This window comes from Neltuma alba, unplaced genomic scaffold (genome assembly GCF_004799145.2).
Source record: "Neltuma alba isolate B1F8T4 unplaced genomic scaffold, ASM479914v2 tig00011361_pilon, whole genome shotgun sequence".
NCBI classification, from domain to species: Eukaryota; Viridiplantae; Streptophyta; class Magnoliopsida; order Fabales; family Fabaceae; genus Neltuma; species Neltuma alba.
In genome coordinates, this window is record NW_021636058.1 from 53,244 (window position 1) to 72,938 (window position 19,695).

Consider the following 19,695-nt stretch of genomic DNA (forward strand, 5'->3'; position numbering starts at 1 on the left):
TCATACATAAATTTTTGTTATAAAATTTATATAATTTAGGGAAAATTAATTGTTTGGTCCATATAATTTTGACCTATTATAATTCATTCCCTGGACATTAACTCAGGGGATGTTTGGTTACCTCAGAAGTGCTTTTTAAAAACATTTTTGGCAAATCGAGACAAATTTCTCAACATATTCACTTCGTATACCGTAAAAATATTTTTGAAACTATAATTTGTTTTACCCAAACACTCCCTTAGCATAACTCAATCCTAAAAAAGAAGTAGAGAGAGAGAAAAAAAAAAAAAAAGCACATGCAGTACGTGTGTTAGTTTGTTAGTGTGTGTACGTTTAAGACTTTAAGATTAAAATTTATTATATGTTAATTATTCATTTTAAAGATGTTTGTTGAGAACATTAATAACGAGAAATTATATAGTTTAATAGTTGTCATATCACCATTCACCAACTTCAATTATATATTTATATTTCGACGAGTTGGCGTAGTCAGCGAACATAATGAAACAGAGACGTTCATTATCCTAACTGAGAATATATCTAATTCCTATCTAGAATGGTTCTACTACAACAAAAGAGATTAAAAGTAATATAAAGAGATGAAGAGGAAACTATAAGAGAGGATAGATATATACTAAATACTAATAGAAATGAGACTAATTTATTATACATATGTATGTATTGTTTTATTCCCTTATTTCAATACAAATAAAATGAGATGCCTTGTGTGCCCGCATATACTCAACTCAAAAGTCTCAAACATTACAAAATAATGAATCATAAAGAGAGAACATGAATTTAATCCGAATATGAATCTTAAAAATCCCATGAGATGCAAAACAAGGAGGAATGTTATTCTTATTATTGTTGCAGTGTTGCTTACCAAAATTGTTTGGTACTACCTTTAATCTTTAATATAAGAGCTAGTTAACTAATTCGACTATATTAAGAAAGTTTGTTAAGCTAGTTATTTGTAATAATTAGTTATTGTTTTTCCTAAAATACTTTTGATAATCATATGTTTGGTACTACTAAGGATTACTTTCAAAAATTGATAAATATGAAAAACAAAGCGGATTAAGATCTTATATTTAGGACCAAACTAAATGTCAAACTAGCTTTTATATTAAGTCTTAAAGCTGACACCTACAACATGCCCTCTTTTGGTCATACTCGTACTGCTGGAAGTTGATTGTAATATTGGTCCAACTAGCTAAGCCACAAAAACTCTGCATTGCATGCAGTGATTGAGGTTCAGGCCACTCTTGGATAGTGTGAACCTTCATAGGATCAGTAGACAAACCATGTTCAAAAACAATTAATGCGAGAAAGATGACTTGATTCTGTAGGAAGGAGCATTTAGGTAGATTAAGGTAAACTTTCTCCTTCCGAAGGGTGAGAAATACCTATCTAAGGTGGCTTAAATGGTCGTCTCTGGACTTGCTAAAAACTAAGATATCATCAAAGTAAACAACTAAGAACTTCCCTAGAAAGGGTTGTAGCATGTGGGTCATCACTCTCATAAAGGTGCTAAGGGCGTTCATTAAGGCAAAAGGCATAACTAACCACTCGTACAACCATCTTGAGTCTTGAACACGATCTTCCACTCATCTTCAGGTTTGAGTCAAATATGATGGTATCCACTGCAAAGGTCAAGTTTAGAGAACCAAGTAGATACGGATACAAAGTCAAGCATGTCATCGAGCCTTGGAATAGGAAACTGGTATTTTGTTAATGGCTCAGTTGTCTACACACATGCTCCAAGAGCTGTCTTTCTTAGGAGTCAGGAGGGCAGAGAGGGCATAAGGACTAAGGCTATGTTGGATGTAGCCTTTCTCAAGCAGTCCATTGACTTGTCAATTGAGCTCTTCCCTATCTTTTAGATTTATTTTGTAATGTGGTAGGTTAGGGAGCTGCAATCTAGGAACCAAGTCCATCGCATGCTAAATGTCCCTTATAGGTGGTAGATCAGAAGGTAGCTTTTCTAGTGTAATGTCCTTGAAACTCATTCAGGAGTTGGATCACTTCGCCAAGTAGATCATTGGTTGCTGATGCACGTAGGGTAGCAACCTTGGAGATGACAATCCAACCCGGTCCAGCTAAAAAGAATGTCCAAAAAGCCTGGTGAACTTCAGGTCTGACCTGAATACCGGGTAGGACTGGGTTATGGGTAGGCCTGTTGGACTGATAACCTGGTCTACCCGATGAAAATATTTTTGTAAGATATAAAAAAAAATGCTCCATAGGACTAATGGCTTATGGGATATATCATTTTTGTGCTTTGAGCCCATATTTAAGTTTCTTTTGTTTTTTTTACAAGTCCATTTCTGATTTAGGCCCAATTTGAAATCATTTTTGTTTTTTTCCAAATCCAATAATCTATTTCTAATTTACCTTGCTCGAATCACGCATCAGCCATCCTTTCATTTTCAATTTTTCATTCCCAAAAGGCCAAAACCTAGCGAAGTGGCGACTGCTTCTCCCCCATCCCTGTTTGCAATTTGTGCAGCCTCGATCGCAACCCAAGGTCATACTTCCTACTATCGCTCACTCTTTGCTCGCTAGGTGCTGGCTCATCGCTGCTCTCCAACTCGGTCACCATCACTGTAGATCCAGGTAAGTTTGATGCCTCTTTTGTTTGGGTAGGGGTTGTATGAGGGAGAAGGTTAAGATAAATGAGAGAATAGTTGAGGCTAGGTGGTTTGAAGATTCTGGATGCTCTTCATTGCCTCTTTCATTTCTGGTAGTATACAACCACACATGAGAAATGACAGTTAGCTTAGTTGCTTAAATTAAACTGACCATGGTATGATAAAAGAAAAATAATTAGCGTTGTAGAAGGAAAAAAGTGTTATTTTTATTGAATATATATATGTAATCTGAATATTGATATATAAAAATTGATTTAGGTGAATCAACAATTTGATTGTGGTTTCGACCTTCCCCATGCATTCACATGTACCTGTGTGTGTGTATAGTTTCTAAAACTACAGGGCCACTCAACTGATTGTCACGTGGTTATCTATTTGGCCTCTACCTATTCTTTAACTGTTATTTCTTCGTTTCAAGCCCGTTAGTTGTTTCATTTTATTTCTAGTTGGGTCTTGTGATACCTATCAGAGTACATTTTGCTACATGAGGTAGAAGATTATTTGGAATATTTATCATGTCGTTGTTATTGTTGTTTTAATTATTATTTAACAATTAACATTTGTGATGATTTTTTTTATTGGAACACAGGACGCTTGTCATATATTTTTTAACAATCACTTTGAAATGTAGGAGCAAGATTCCATATCAAGTCAAAGGGGCTCAATGACTCCTCAATTGGGTGATAACCAAACACAAAGTGGCTTTGGACCTTCACTAATTCCTTCTCAAAGTCCTATTTCTCACACACCAACACCATCACCTCCTCCTGCTGTCCCTACTACTGCTGCAGCACCCACCTCCCAATTCACACAAGAAGCAGGAATAACTAAGGGTGAGAATCCTAGGAAGAGAAAAGAACCAGAAAGAAGGCCTCCAAAAACATCTCATGTTTGGGACCATTTTGTGAAGATACTATTGGAAGAAACTAATGGAGAGATCAGAGCATCTTGCAAGTACTGTAGCTTGACTTATGCTTGTGACCCTAATAAGCATAGTACAACTTCATTGAAAAGGCATTTGTTTAAATGTACAAAGAACCCACATAAGGCCAATAAAGATAAGAAGCAGTCAATGTTGGGTTACCTTTCAAATACTTCTCAAGGAAAAGCCTTAGTCCCTCACATATACAATAAGAAACGAATACAAAGAGCCTTGACTGAGTTTATCATTTGTGATGAGCTACCCTTCAGAATAGTTGAGAAGCTAGGATTCAAAAAATTTGTAAAGGCGTTGGAGCCTCGATTTCCTATCCCATCTAGAATGATTGTTGGTAAGGATTGTTAGCAGTTGTTTCTTGGTGAGGTTAAGACTTTAAAGAACATTTTAAAGAGTTGTGCATCTCATGTTTGTCTCACAACTGATTGCTGGACTTCAAATTAGAATTTCAATTACCTTTGCTTAACAGCTCATTTTATTGATACTAATTGGCATCTGCACAAGAGGATTCTCAATTTCTGTATGGTTGAGAATCACAAAGGAGAAACCATAGGGAAGACAATTGAGAAGTGTTTGCTAGATTGGGGAATTGATAAGGTCTTCAGCATTACTATGGACAATGCATCTTTAAATGCCTCAACATTGTCATACTTGAAGAAGCGATTAAGGAATTGGAAGGGATTGGTTTGTGATGGGGATTACCTACACATTAGGTGTTGTGCTCATATTCTTAACCTGATTGTTTATGAAGGCTTAAAGGATTTGAAAGAGAACTTTGAAAGCATTAGAAGTGCTGTTAGATATGTACGCTCATCTCCTACATGCTTTGCAAAGTTTAAGTCTTTTGTTGAGGCTAAAAAAATTGACACAAAAAGCCTTGTTTGTTTGGATGTGTCAACCAGGTAGAATTCAACCTTCTTGATGTTAGAGGCAGCATTGAAGTTTCAAAAAGTGTTTAAAAGAATGAATGATGAGGATGATGACTAGTGGTCACACTTTAGCCTCCCAGCCCTCCTCCAAGGCATGAATCAGAAGTGTATGATATCAATTTGATTGATTCACATGAGGTATCTAGCAATAGGCTTGAATCACGTGATTTCTTGAAGCAAGCTTGATGCTAGGCTTGAAGATAAAGAGATAAAAACATGATGTTCCCCCAGTTGTAGAAGATTGGAATCGTGCATGGGTCTTCTTAAAATTCTTGAAGGTTTTTTATGATATCACATTGATGTTCTCAGCTTCCCTTAATGTGACATCAAATTCATGCTTCCATCAAATTGCCCGTGTTCAACAGATGTTGGAAAGAAATATTATGAATTCAGATTCCCTCTTATCTGATATGTCTTTCAACATGAATATGAAATATGAAAAATATTAGGGCAAAGCTGAAATTATGAATCCTTTGTTGATTGTGGTAGTTATACTAGATCCTTATTCCAAGTTGGCATATGTTAACCACATATTTGAGAATTTGTTCCATGACAATGAAGTTTGTTTGGCTATGAAGGATAGGGTCAAGGATTGCTTATATAGTTTGTTTGAAGAATATTCTACCTTTGTTGCGATATCTTCTGAATCCAACACTGCTTCATCTCCTGCTACGCCTTCGTCTTCAGTAAGTGTTGTAGCGAATGTGGATGATCATGATCCAGGCCTTCAATGCTTGGCAACAGTCAAGCAAAGAAATTCAAATAATTCTCAAACTGAGTTGGATAAGTATCTTGCTACTGATTCTAATGATATCCTTGCTGATTTCAATATACTAGCTTGGTGGAAGGCAAATTCTGTTAAGTATAAAATCCTCTCTTGCATGGCACGTGATGTGTTGGCCATCCCAGTCTCAACAGTTGCCTTTGAATATGCTTTTAGCACAAGAGGTCATGTGGTTGATCAATATCGAAGCTCATTGTCACCTAGAATGACTGAAGCATTAATTTGTTCACAAAATTGGCTTCTTCCTGGTCAATCACTATCAGAACTTGTTAACAAGCTTGTGAATTTGATGATTTTGAAGAGTCTGGTAATGTTTTAAACATAACAAGCCTTTATTTAAATTTATCATATCACTATAAAATTATAATGTTTCTGTTTTGTGTCTTTTTTTCCTAGATGCTTCATGTGTCATTGATGGTGGAGATGCTACTGTGTCCATGGAAATAGAGTAAAGCAAGGATTGAGTTCATAGTTTGCTGCCATATGCTGTGTCACTGATTATCATTCCATGTTTGATATTTGCTGTTGCGTGATGGACCTACAATATTTGATATTGGCATGCATTTTGGTTTTATTATTAGCTATGACATTTGATTAGCCTATGACCCTTAAATTAGCAAACTTTGAGACTGATTATATTTTCATTTGACATTTACTTTGGTGTACTGTAATGGACTTTCCTTCTACACTGTAGTTCTGCCTATTTGAACTTGCATTTTGCTGAAAAGTGCAGCATGCACAAACCAGCAAGCTGCAAACTTTCAAGACTTAGTGTAATGGACTTGTTTGATATTATATTATGGACTTTTATGGTTGCTTTGTAGTTTTATTTTTTTATTGTATTGTTTACAATTTATACTTGATTTTAATTTGTACTTTTGTAGATTGTTTTAAAGTTATTCTTATTTGGAATTTGGTATTCTCATGATGTTATTCTGTTTAGAACAAGTAGATAGGAATTTTTTATGTTATAGATTGGAAATTATTGATTAGGAATTTAAAAAAAAAAAATAGGACCAGGGGTATGGACTTGGATTGAATTGGACCTACAAGACTAGTAACCTAGTCTAGTTTGGTCCAATTCGCCAAACCCGAGGAACAACGGGTTCCTCATAGCCCAAAAACCGAGGCAGGTCTGGTCTTCGGGCTGGGGTGACTAGCCCAAAGACCAAAATGGACCACACCAAGGGCTAATGCCCTGCTCAACCCAATCTGGTTCATGTTCAACCTTAGTCTGCAATGATTTTTTCATCCACATTGGAAGGACTCTCAACCGGGTCAATGACAATGTCAGGGGTATATATTCTTAATGAGTGCCTCATCATCTTGAGATTCTATTATCAATGGGCATTGTGGGCACTTTGAAGTGATATGGCCTTCGGAATGGCACTTAAAGCACTCAATGGTCAAGCCGTTGGTACAAGCATTCGATACTGAAGATACTCCTGTCTAGAAGTACTCGATCCTAAAAGCTAAGAACTGGTTTTTCTAGCTCATAGTGTTAGCAGGGAATGTCTAAACTTACCAGGATTCCATGCTTGAGAAATTTGTACGTTGAGCATATGGGTATCTAGATAGTGATTCTATCTCCCTGGCCTTATGATAGGCTTCTTCTATTATGTGAGGGTAATTTATTTGAAGTTCCCTCTAAATGTCTGTCCTAAGACCATTAATGAATCATTCGATAGTAACCCAATATGGCTTGTTCAAATCGTTACAGATCATGAGGTCATCAAATTGAATCACATAGTCGGCTATTGTGGAATTTACTTGAGATTAAGCAACTAGCTAAAGAGCTGGCTCTTGTAGGTGGTAGGTACATACTTTTCCTTCATCTTTCACTTCATCTCAGCCCAAGTTGTAATCGGAGGCTACCCTAAATGCTTTAGGTTTCCTTGGACATTCTTCTAATACTTTCTTGCAGACCTGGTGAGCTTTATTTTGGTAAAATAAACTCACTGTAGGTCACTCATGTTATACCACTCAAAGTAGTCGTTCATCATCATTAACCAGTCCAAGAAAGCATTCGAATCTAACTGGTCGTCAAAATCAGGTGCCTCAACCTTGACCCCTTTCATCACAGTATCATAGTAATCTTGTTGTGGGGCATCTCAATATTGTCTAAGAGGTGATGGGTTACAGTTATATCTATAGTTAGCTAGGTAATCTCTATGAGTTTTCCTATCTTTAGGTGGAGACTCTAAAATATCATCCATGTCATGCTCATCCCAAGGGTCCTCTTCTTGCTTGACAAGTAGGTAGAGATAATCATTGTTAGGTAGCCTAGGGGGACGGCTATTAGGACACAGAGTTCTGAGAGTCCTTAAAGAGGGATGGTCCAGGCTCATAGGGTTTAGTGGCTGATCGGTTTCCCTCAAGGGTCTTCCCAAGTATGCTATCTGTAACTTTTCCTGATATTCACCTATTTGTCTCTCTCAAGGATTCCTCAAGCTCTTTCTAAAATTTCCTAAGCTGTTTTAGAGTCTCTAAGCTCCTAGTACTTAGCATTAAAGTCTTGTTTAATCTCGGCCATTGATTCCTTTAAGCATTTAGTGAGTTCAAAGATTTGGTATTGGAGGGTTTGATAATTTTGGTCCATTTGAGATTCAATGTGATAAAGTCTAGGTTTAAAAGAATTGAGTTCTAATTCAAAGGCTACGTGTCTATCTAGGATTTCACGAATGGTCATGCAAAGGATAAGTAATAAAATAACAAGAAGTAATAAACAACTAAAAAATGAATGAAAAGGAGAAGAGATCTGATAAAGAAAAAGAGGCAAAAAGAGAAAATAGAACAGGGAAGGGGAAAGTTGGGAGAGAAAAGGAGAAAGAAAGATAATTGTCAATTTAATTCAATAATTCAAGTCTGTCATAGAATAAAAACCCTAGATCTAATTATACTAAAACAATAATAAAGATAAAAAATAATAATAACAACCAGCCCTAATAAAAAATGCTAAAATACTCATATCTCATCAAATATCCTTTTATTTCTTATTTTTTTCTTGGAGGTTTTGATTTGACCATCAGTTTGGGTCATTATAATAGTAGTCTCAATAATTGTTATGTGTTATTGTTTTATGCATATGTATGCCTATATCTTTATGAGGTTAAGAGTCATTTTAATCTTAGAAGTATTCATAAAGGAGTTGTAGATATTCAAAAGTTTTTTTAGCTTAATATTGCTCTAGAAGTATTAAAAAAAGGAGCAATGTCACATTTTTTTGTTAAAAACTAATATTAATTATTAAAAAAATTAATGTTGACTGTTAATATTTTTAATAAAAAGAGTAAAAATGCTTTTTTTTAAACACTTTTCAGCACAATATTAAACCAAAAAGGTTTAAACTCCAACAACCTCCACTTGAGTTCCTAAGAAAACTTATCCTAGACCCTATTTTCGTTTACCATTTTCTTCATTTAATATGATTAACTACGTTACCAAAAAAAAATCTCATGAAGTTACAACATTTTTAAGGAATGTGAAATAACATATGGATGAAATTAACGTTCATATTATTAATTCTGATATAGGGAGATGGACATCCATATAATGTCTATATTCATAACAAGTTGACACTTTTTGCACTTGTTCTATGTGGTTTTTTCTAAGTCTCTCTATTTTTTAAATTGACACATTATTTTTGAAAATAATAGATACGAGTATATACCACGTATATTGTTACTAGAACTTTTTAGTCTGCCTGTTATAATTGTGGTGATAGCTAAGGAATTTGAATAGCTGGAATTTCTCAAACTCTGGGTAAATGTGAAGCATATGAAGTTGAAGAATGGACTATGTTAAGATGTCTCAGTTTTGTTTGGAACATGGGCTTTAAGAAAATTACTTTAAGGCTTAGATAGAGGCACTTATACTAAGTATACGTCTGTTGAGGATCACGTTCTCACACCCCAAAAGCAATTATTCATATAAGTCGAGACAAAACTCTTCTTACATACTTATCTCGAATTTCAAAGATCATAATTAAAAAAAATTGCTTTTGGAGGATCCTACAGCTATTTCAAATAAACACTAATGGCATTGGCAAGTAAAATGTGCATTTAGCTTCTCTCCATTGCCTTCTCGCATCTGCTACCCTCCTTTACCTTAAATGACATTATTTCTATCCTATTAAACAAAATCTCAGCCCTCCATTAATTTTAATCCCAACCATTAGTTGTTACAAGTAGTGTGGTTCACAGACCCATCGACCTAGAGATTAGCAAATGTTTGAATCAAAATAGTAACTAACTCTAAAGCTTCGATCTTTATAGCATCTTCCTCTCTCACTAATTCAAGAGGAAGGAGAAGGTATGTGTGGCAAGCCATATGGTATACGAATTTCATCTCCTCAAGTTTCTTCTCCATGGCTCGTCAAGTCTTTTCTTGAAAGAGGTTGCTTCGGTCATGCCTCATGAACACCAAATTAAGTTATCCTACTCTATTACAGGGATTTATCAAGTTAATGAAGTGGGCATTTTAAAGTCTTTTTTATGCAAGTTAATTGCAACTTTATCTAGATATCTCCTGGAGGAATCTAATTTGCGAGTTGCATGTCCTTTGGACTGGATTTAATTCAATGTATGCATGCTCTTATAACTATATTGCTTTTGTCTTATACAATTTTTTTAACTATCAGGTTCTTGTTCTTTATTGATAATAGGCTATGATATTGGATTATTGGTTATAAATCTCCTTTTCTGCTTTTATGAATGATTTTTAGTGTCATTTTTTGTACATTCCTCTTATTAATATTCTCACATTGCTTGCTTAATCACTATACGTATCTGCAAAAGTATTTGATACATAACACATTACATGTGCTCCAGTGAGTGATGAAAAATTTTCAATTTATATATACTTATTCAATTAAAATATTGAATGTTCAACAAATGCTGATTTGTTCATTTATATATACATTCACCTCTTTGATAAATGCCAACCATAAGAGATCCTGGTTCAGCAAATTTCAAAGCCTTTTTCCTTAGGAAAAAAAATTACCAAAAGTTTAGCTATTTTAACTATTTCAACAAATGTCACATGTACTTAGAGCTGATTCTCATTTAATTACGTACAGGAATTGATGTTCATAGCAAACTTCTTTTTAGAACCTTGATTGGAATGGTTTGATGGATTGTAATATTATTCCTTTTCAGTAAAATTGAATAAATATGTAACCATAAACTTTCCATTTAATTTTCCTTTATCAATCATGACTATTATTGATAAGGATCGTAATATTATTGATTGTATTGATAATAGTAGCAACACTAGTTAGTGAAGAGGGAGATGGAAGCTGATATCTATAATTGCAGTTCATAGAGACTCATAATACTATTGATTCAAAACTCATAAAACTTGAAAAATTAGACAGCTAGAAGCATTAGGGGTATTGTTGTTGATTATAAGCTGTGATATTGTGCAATTTATATAACTGTTTTGATCAATATATAATTCTAGAACTAATAGAATGGAATTACAGGGGCTGCAAGTAGCGATAGACTGTCATCAATTGTAGCCATGTACAATATTTTGATCCATCTATTTACATTGGTAAATAGCATAATTGATAGCTATTTGATTAGCATATGTTTTTATCCCTTTACAAACAAGTGATTATTTGTTGACTTTGTTTGACAACAGGTTACATGAACAATGAGCAAGGTTAACCAAAAAATAAAGCCAACTTAGATTACATCATTTGAAAAGACATGATGGTTGACCAAAAAATAGAAAGCAACATAGAAGAACAAAATGACGAGTATTCATGACCAAAAAAGAGAGCAGTCCAAAAGAAGTCATATGCTATACAAAAAGGTTAGGCAAAATAAATTGACATAGAGATTTCATATGTGAAGATCTAAGTCAATCCTTAGACCTATATTTGAAACACAATCTAACTTAGTAGTTAATAAGTGAAAGTATTGTAATTGTCAATTGTTTTGAGATGAGACAAATCTATGTAAAAAAAATTCAAAATTCAGTAAAAATGACTAAATTATTTTCTTCGATTATTATTATTCTTTATGGTTACTAATATTATGTATTTGTCTAAAATCTAGTGCTTCAAGTGATATGAGATAGCAATCAAGTAGTGATTACAATAAAGAAATAGAAACATCATCTCAATATACACATGTTCGAGATAAACAGATTAGTTCATTATGCTGGCCAACATGTAACATACTAGCAACAAATTTGTAAAGGTCATTTCACTTGGCTAAGAGTTATCCAACATTATATTATCATGATGTACTTGACTTGATGTCTCAGATTTTTAAAGGTTTTTGTTCTCCTCCTTCTTTGGGAGGTTTCAAATCTACTCTTTATCCGTTTACTTATTTTTCTACCATATCTTTAAACCCAATAACTTTGCCACCATTACTGCTAGCATGATTCTCCACACCGTCCTTACCACCATTACTATCATTTGATAGGTATTTGATATGAAGTTTAGTCACTTGCTTACTTAGTTCCAACACAACTTCATGAACAAGAACAAATGCTTCTAGACTTTTTGATACATCATTAGCTAATTTAACAAGTAAGGGGTATAATTGTTTGTACCGAGTTGATCTTTGTAGTTTAGGATCAACTTCAACCTCTTTCCCTTTAATATCGTGTACAACACCATATCGTGCTTCTCTTGTCCACCTTTATTTATGCGTACTCATTCAAACTTTTTATGACTATAGGTGATTGTCTTTGTGAAAGGTTTGCATGTCAAACCATTATCTCGTTTACTATCATCCATGATGATCACATAATCAAACAAGGTGGAACTATCATCATTCGTGGTGATCTTTCTTTCTTTTCTCCCTTTTATATGTGCAGCATCACGTAGATCACATTGGTCTTGGAAAAAGTCAAAAATAGGTCAAGTATAGACCTCAACAAGTTGACAAAACATACTTGAATTTTGCAATATCAACCTTGGCAACCTGTCAAGTGTCTCTAAATCTTCCTGTAATTCATTATAATGCTTTTCCTTCAAAACTTGTTCAAATTTTTCAAAAAATCCATTGATATCCACTTTAACATGGGTGTAACTTTTGACAGATGCACTAACACTTTCGTTAATTTGTGTGCTTCTCATACCAAGTGTCCTTGAGTTCTTTACATAGCATGCTGCCCATTTCTCTTTTATCTAATACATGGACATCAACTACGAGTCTTCTGCCATATCTTGTTTGGACAACAATGCTTGCTAACCTTCTTCAAACTCAGTTTCATCACATGCAATGGTTAAAATCACTCACCATTGAATTTGGAAGGTGCTTCATTGCATCATTTGAAATATGCCAGGTGCACAAGGCATGCTTTACATCTGGCATCATTTCTTGTAATGCTCGTGACATAGCAACATCTTTGTTAGTGAAAATGGTTAGTGACCTTGCATTTTTGTGTATGCAAAGAAAAGTGTCAAAGAGCCATTTAAAACTCTCAACAGTCTCACTGTATAACAATCCCACTCCAAATATTATCCCTTTTCTATAATGGTTGAAGCCAGAGAAAATCGCAAGAGGTCTGTGGTCACAGTTTGTGTAGTAAGTTGTATCAAGTGAAATGACTTTTCCAAAACAAGCATAATCGACCAATATGCATGCATCAGCCCAAGACACATTTGTCGCTTGCTCGTTTGAGTCCATTTGGTGAGAATGAAAAAAGATGGATTTTCTATTAATTGTTGCTCAAAATATCAAAATATACATTCAGCTTCATCGTATCCCACGGCTTGTTGCCTTCTTGAATTAAGATGATTCTTTACATCAACTCTTATAAATCCCAAATTGTTTCAACCTCTTGCATATTGACTTTGCAAATTGAACGCTAATTTTTAACTAATCCCAACCTTTTTAGCATTTTCTAATTGATGACGTTGAGTTGGTCTTAATCCTCGCTAAGATATAAACAAGTGAACAGCTTCAGGAGGCTGAAGAGGATGATTATGGTCTAGGAAAATTTCATTTATTTTGTATTTTCCATTTACTTTTTTAATTTTTATTCTTGCTTTGCAACATGTCTTTATCTTATCTCTAGGCTTCCTTATTTGAGCATATCATTTATTTCGTTTTTTAACCCCTTCTTTGCAACAAACATACTCCACTAGTCCTATTTATAGGCACTTCCAGCATGTTTCATACAGACCAAGGCAAACCTTAAACTTCATTAACTCTCCTTTAAAATTTAATGACTTTCTAATTTTATCCCTATTTAATATCCATTATACCTCATATAAACAAAGTCAACACAACAATAAATAAGGGGTAAAATTGTATATCCATACAAAAAAAAATTTTAGTGCTTTATAAATAGGACCAAAAAATACTCTCTCTCTACCCTATAAATAGGATCAAAGGAGTATAGATAAGAAGAATATGATGACTTATCTTTTTTACACTTGTTAAAACTCTTCGAATACAGAAACCAGTCCTCCTACCATATACTTTCCAAAATTCTCATGATTCTTCTATATTGTCAAATTCACGATCAAGTCTAGGAATCAAATTTATATCCATGCTAGTCTCGTGCAAAATTGAACGGTATATAGCCATAATATAAATTTCTTATAAGTAAATAAAATAAATACAAACTCATATATGCAATATAATGAAGGGAAAAATACACTAAAATACCCTTAAAAATACTAAATGACAAATGAGGGTATCTAAATTTTAAAATCCCAATTTAGACTCCAAGTACTTTTTTAGAATTTTCAAATCTTGTAAAATTACACAAATGTCATTTACTATTTTTTTTACCTCTTTTTTAAATACTGCCACCTCAGGAATTCCGGCCCCTAGAGCTTCGACACCGGCGACCCTATCGGCGACCAGCCATCGAGTTTGCCGGAACTTCGGTGACTACTCTTTCTTATATATTGATTACTCTTTTTTAGCTATTGACTACATTTATTTTTAAATTCTAATGACATGTTACTGAAACCTTAGTGACCAGTCACGGAGCTCCGATGACTACTCTTTCTTATGTATTGACTACTTTTTTTAGCTATTGACTACATTTACTTCTAGATTCTGATGACTACTCTTATTAAACTACTGTCTACTCTAGTAATGCAATTTACTACTCTTGTGTAGTCAATAGCTATATAAAAGCAGTCACCAGAACTTTGAAAATAAAAGTAGTCAATAGTTATATGGAAGTAGTCACTGATAGTAAGGACAATATTGTCATTTTATAAGATTTGAAAATTCTAAAATGATACCTAGGGCCTGAATTGGGATTTCGAAATTCACCTACCCTAATTTGTCATTTAGTAAATTTGAGGATATTTTACTGTCTTTTTTCCTATAATAAAAGCAGAGGAATTGTGATCTCAAAACTAACAAACATGCATATACACAAACAGAAATAGATATATGCAAACAAAAATAGAAATATATTAACCAACATATGTATATAATATATTACATATGAAACAAAAGTTATATAAAGCCAAAACAATCACACGCGTATAACGGAAGTTCAAATTAACCAAACTTATAGAAAAACACATTATATCTACAATAGGAATATAAATCCAGATGAAATAATATCCTCTTTCACCAACCTTAAAGGTTATCAAGTTAGATTATAAAAAAGCAAAAATATAAAACTAAATATGACATAAAAAAAATTGTGAGTATTTGATAAAAGATTGTTAATTTACTCACTAATCCTTCATATCCAGTGCCCACTGACCCTTCCTTGCTGTTTCTCTTCTCTGAAACTTTGTCCCACTAGTTCCCTGAATTTTCCCACGCTGCTGTATGAAGAAGAAAGAATGGACCAGCACGTGAAAGAAGAAGAACGACTAAATTGCAGGAGGAAAATGACGAAATAATACTACCTTCAATCCTAAATATAAGAGCTAATTGACTAATTTGAGTAGATTAAAAAAAATAAGTTAAGTTAGTTATTTGTAATAAATTGGTGTTGTCTTTCCTAAAATATCCTTACTAATCAAGTTTATTAGCTAGAACTACTATTATTAGAAAGATTATTTGAAAAAAAAAAAGGATAAATATCATGGAATGTAAACTTTGACAGGACCGGTCGGTTCAGCTCGAAAACCGGTGAACCGGCCAGGTAACCGGTCCAGTTGACCATGCAAGCCAAGGTTAAAGTGACCTGGGGGTGACCCAATGTAATCCAGACCAACCCGGTTAACCCGCCTAGGTTGGTGAGTTAACCAAGTTGCTTTTTATTTTAAAAAAAAAAATTTGAGCCAAAAACTTTTTCTTCTCTCTTAAGCTATTAATAATTATGAATTCAGTGATTAATAGATTATAAGTAAGAATATTTTGCTATCATATATATATTTTGATAGATTAATGTATAGTAATTTTTTTAATATGATACTCCATTATGATGTCAATTTGTCAAATAAATTGTAAGTATATAATTATTTTGTTTGTAATTCAAGGTAATGAATTAATATTTAGTCCTTAGATGGTATGATAAAAATTTCAATTATTTTTTAATTTTTTTATTTCTCACTGGTTTGATCCCCCGTTTGACTCCGGTCTAACCCACTAAACCTTGACCCACTGTCTTGACCAATTCAGTAACTGATCCTGTTTTTAGTACTTTGATAAAGATGAGAGATAAAGTGAATTTGGCTCTTATATTTAGGGTTAAAAAAATCAAATAAGATTTTATATTAAGGACTGGAGGAAGTATATGAAATTATACAGATAGCTGAGATTGAATGAGAAAATTGATGGATAAGATAACACCTAAAACGACGTCGTTTAGGTTAATTGTCTCATCACCATTCATATGATTTTACAAACAAACGGCCCACATATCATTTCCTTCAATAAATGGTGTCGTTGGAAGACAAGGAGGGCAGCAAGTGAAAATAGCAGCGGAGAGAAGCTGCTCGCGGTAAAATGTCAAAATATTTTTCATGAACAAGACTAAGTTGTTGATGATTCAACAAAGAAGGGGCTCTAGCATTCAAAACTTTACGACATGACACCTCAATATTTGAGAGTCCTAATGAACAAAGATTGTTTGGGATCTAACTCTCATACTATTTTAAGTTTTTATGTATTTTCAAACTTAGTCTTTCTTCTGTATATATATAAAAAAAAAATTAAGGTCAGGAAAATTATTTATATATGACATAAATTTTATGGTGGTTTTGTATAATTAATCTTAGTTTAATTCTATAGTTGCATTAATCACTCTTATTTTGCTTGACTCAACTTAAATGAAAGTGTGAAAATTAAAAAAAAATGAAAGTAAAAAGTTTAATGTCTAGTTTTTTTTTTTTTTTAACCAGCAAGTTTAATGTCTAGTTACCAATCAAAGTGATTCTCTCTGCAAATGACTGAGTCATCATTACCTATTTGTAGGGCTCATACACTTGTGGAACTCAATTTATGGGCACGGATTAGTGTCTAGCTTTTTAATAAATAAAAAGAGAAATAAAATATTGAAGGGCTTATTATATGACTATAGAATTATTGGTCACAAAAGTAATATCACCACAGAAATTCATCAATATTACTCTTCCAGTCCTTAATATAAGACTTATTTAACTAATTTGATTAGATTAAGGAAGCTAGGTATGTTAGTTAATTATAAGAAATATGACATGTTTTTTCCTAAAACACCATAATCATCTTTTTTAATATCCCCCTCCCTCTTCTACTTAATTATGGTTGAGGAGTATCTATAGGGATAATTTAAAAAAATTGATAAATATGAAAAGTATGTCTTATATTTATGATCAAAATCAACTCAATAATTAGGTTTTATATTAAGCGGGTTTATTTTGAGTGTAGAAATGTTATTTTTTGGAGAATGACTTATAAAAACCTGCTACATGATAATTCTATCATGCAATCAATTCTCAAAAAAATAAAAATAATAAATTGCATGAAAATTTTTTTTTGTGATTGGATATTGGGTCATTATATATCACACAAGTAATGCATGGCTGGGGAACATTCTTATGGTTGGGCTTTTAAGAAGAGAAAGGTAGTTTCTTTCCATCTGAATGAAGCCATATGTACCCAGAAAGCTATTCAGATCCTGACCCTCAGCTGTATAATAACTAATCTTTTGATGGCACCGTCTAACAATTCACATATTAAATTTTTCATATTCAAATATTTTTAAAATTAGGACTATTATTGGGTTGTTCTTACGCACATTCTTTTTTAGGGTTGAACAATCAATTTATATGATTTTATTATTGAACTTTAGTAATGGGTCGCTAAAAATAAAAATTATGCAATTTTTTTTTTGCAAAATTTGAAGGAAAGATAAATGATTTACTTGATCTTTATTTTTAAAATATGTGATTTTATATATAAAACAGCTTCTATAAATAATATTAGGTTTTGATTAATCTAAATAAAGCCAAGCAAAGCTATATGGATAATGGATAAAGGGTGTGTTTAAATTCACACTATAACATCCCAAAATCAGAACAACCTTTTAGGGAAGTCAGATTACAAATCCAAACAAGAGCTAAAGTGCTGTCAATGATTATTTTTATTTATTTATTTATTTCCTGGGTTCAAAACATTGAAGATCAAAGTGAGGAATATATAGATTCATCATATAGTATTGAATGTTGTTTTGTTTTGTGCTTAAGAGGATTGAAATGAATATTGAGAAGGGTGTCACAATGGGACCAGGAATAGGATGGAAACTAACAAAGGAGAACAATAAATGAGAGAATTACAATAGAGGCATACAAAAGAGAATAGGTCATATGAAACAAAATGAGCCAGCTCTTGGTTGGGTGACTAGTGATCCATCATTGCCCCCCACCATTAATTGTGACTATGACCCTCCAGATGGCTTTTCCTTCCTCCTTCACTTATCTTCTAGGAAAAATAATAGAAAAGTACCCATTAAATTTTAAAATAATAAATAGATGATTTTGATATATTTGACTTATCAAAATTATTATTAAAATAGTCAAAATCATTATAAGAATAGTTAGTATGACCTATTTGTTATTTTTGAAACTTAACAGGTATTTTTTTGCCATCTTCCTTACCTTCTAACACATAATTTATATCCATTTTTTATTTTAAACTATAGAAGCTAATTGAAATATTTTTTTTAGTCTTAAATATAAATTTTTAATTCATTTTATCTCTGAAATTTATAATTTTTTAGGTTATTTTCATTGATTACATAAATTAAAAGAAAACTCTACCAAAAAGGTAATCATTAAAATGAGTGTTTAAAAGAAAACAACACAAGTCTATTATAAATAACTAAATCAAACAGTTACTAATTTTTTGTAATATTTGTAAATTAATAATTTAGCTACATTTACAAGTATAGGAAACGAATATAGATGTTTATGCATGTATCTTTCTGTGTCAGGCATTTAACATGCCATATGAGTTTCAAACTTGGGGACATTGGGGGGGCCATTTTGCGTGTGTATTGGCAAAAAGATTACAAATCAATTTAATGGAAGAGAGAGGGAGGGAGGGGAAGTGTGTGGATGACAATGCACCATTTTTTTATTTTAAAAAACAAAATTCCTTAGCTGGAAATTTGTTATCTTCATAAATTCAATTTTGGGGTATGATTTAGCATCTCATTAATCAAGTACAATAAAGTCTTTTTTTATTAAAAAAAAAAAAAAGAACTTAGGAGATGCTTAAATGACATGGTTCTCCTGTGTTTTTACCTCTATATTTATATTTTATGATATTCACATCAAAGATTGAATTGATTAAAAATCTCTACTATTTTTAGCTTCATGTGATGTAACTCCTTGGTTAAAGTTGGCTTCTCCTCAGATCTTGGATCAAAGGGCAAATATCAAATGATTTCTCAGTAATTAATTTCAACATTGCTATTTAATTTATGTATGAATTTTATTATCTCAAACTTGTACCACCAAAAACACACAAAAAGAAAAAAAAACCAAAAAGCAGGGGAAAATGGGAGCCAAGTGAATGAAAATATAAATAGTTAGACATGGATAGATGGTGTGGGGGACGCAGGAGAATGTGATTGGGTATTTGTCCGTCAAGATCTCCCAACATTATAATTGGCACCAACCCAACACGGTTTAGATATCCATCTCCCTCCCTGCTTGCATGTTCTCTGACCAATCACCTTTCAGCCTCATGACTTGGCAAATCAATCTAAATTTTGGATCCTCCCTAACATATACAAATTATATTGCTACATATTGCTAAAAAAATTTCAAAAAAAAAAAAGAAATCAAAAGATGATTTGGAGTTTCTCTCTTCGGAGATCATAGCATGATTTGGAGATATCCCATAAACATTCTTAACTGATCCTTAACTAGTATCCAACTCAGATCCACTCCCCCCCCCCTTTTAGAGTGAAATTTCAAAATCTCACATCCAAGGATATTCCATATAATTAAATTTGACTATA